Consider the following 1,426-nt stretch of genomic DNA (forward strand, 5'->3'; position numbering starts at 1 on the left):
GAGGCGCAGCTGCAGAGACTGTAACAGGAGGCGCAGCTGCAGAGACTTTTACAGGAGGCGCAGCTGCAGAGACTGTAACAGGAGGCGCAGCTGCAGAGACTGTTACAGGAGGCGCAGCTGCAGAGACTGTTACAGGAGGCGCAGCTATAGAGACTGTTACAGGAGGCGCAGCTGCAGAGACTGTTACAGGAGGTGCAGCTGCAGAGACTGTTACAGGAGGCGCAGCTGCAGAGACTGTTACAGGAGGCGCAGCTGCAGAGACTGTTACAGGAGGCGCAGCTGCAGAGACTGTTACAGGAGGCGCAGCTGCAGAGACTGTTACAGGAGGCGCAGCTGCAGAGACTGTTACAGGAGGCGCAGCTGCAGAGGGCGCAGCTGCAGAGACTGTTACAGGAGGCGAAGCTGCAGAGACTGTTACAGGAGGCGCAGCTGCAGAGACTGTTACAGGAGGCGCAGCTGCAGAGACTGTTACAGGAGGCGCAGCTGCAGAGACTGTTACAGGAGGTACAGGAGGCGCAGCTGCAGAGACTGTTACAGGAGGCGCAGCTGCAGAGACTATTGCAGGAGGTGCAGCTGCAGAGACTGTTGCAGGAGGTGCAGCTGCAGAGACTGTTACAGGAGGCGCAGCTATAGAGACTGTTACAGGAGGCGCAGCTGCAGAGACTGTTACAGGAGGCGCAGCTGCAGAGACTGTTACAGGAGGCGCAGCTGCAGAGACTGTTACAGGAGGCGCAGCTGCAGAGACTGTTACAGGAGGCGCAGCTGCAGAGGGCGCAGCTGCAGAGACTGTTACAGGAGGCGAAGCTGCAGAGACTGTTACAGGAGGCGCAGCTGCAGAGACTGTTACAGGAGGCGCAGCTGCAGAGACTGTAACAGGAGGCGCAGCTGCAGAGACTGTTAAAGGAGGCGCAGCTGCAGAGAATGTTACAGGAGGCGCAGCTGCAGAGACTGTTACAGGAGGTACAGGAGGCGCAGCTGCAGAGACTGTTACAGGAGGCGCAGCTGCAGAGACTATTGCAGGAGGTGCAGCTGCAGAGACTGTTACAGGAGGCGCAGCTGCAGAGACTGTTACAGGAGGCGCAGCTGCAGAGACTGTTACAGGAGGCGCAGCTGCAGAGACTATTGCAGGAGGTGCAGCTGCAGAGACTGTTACAGGAGGCGCAACTGCAGAGACTGTTACAGGAGGCGCAGCTGCAGAGACTGTTACAGGAGGCGCAGCTGCAGAGACTGTTACAGGAGGCGCAGCTGCAGAGACTGTTACAGGAGGCGCAGCTGCAGAGACTGTTACAGGAGGCGCAGCTGCAGAGACTGTTACAGGAGGCGCAGCTTGGACTCCCAGCGAGTTTTAGAGATGAACTGGGACTTTATGGACTTCTCCCACCACCAGGGGGCGCTAGTGTACAGCACACTGCAGGGGGCGCTAGAG

Source organism: Eucyclogobius newberryi, unplaced genomic scaffold, assembly GCF_026437365.1.
Source record: "Eucyclogobius newberryi isolate DKJ021-1_F unplaced genomic scaffold, fEucNew1.0.hap1 SCAF_13, whole genome shotgun sequence".
NCBI classification, from domain to species: Eukaryota; Metazoa; Chordata; class Actinopteri; order Gobiiformes; family Gobiidae; genus Eucyclogobius; species Eucyclogobius newberryi.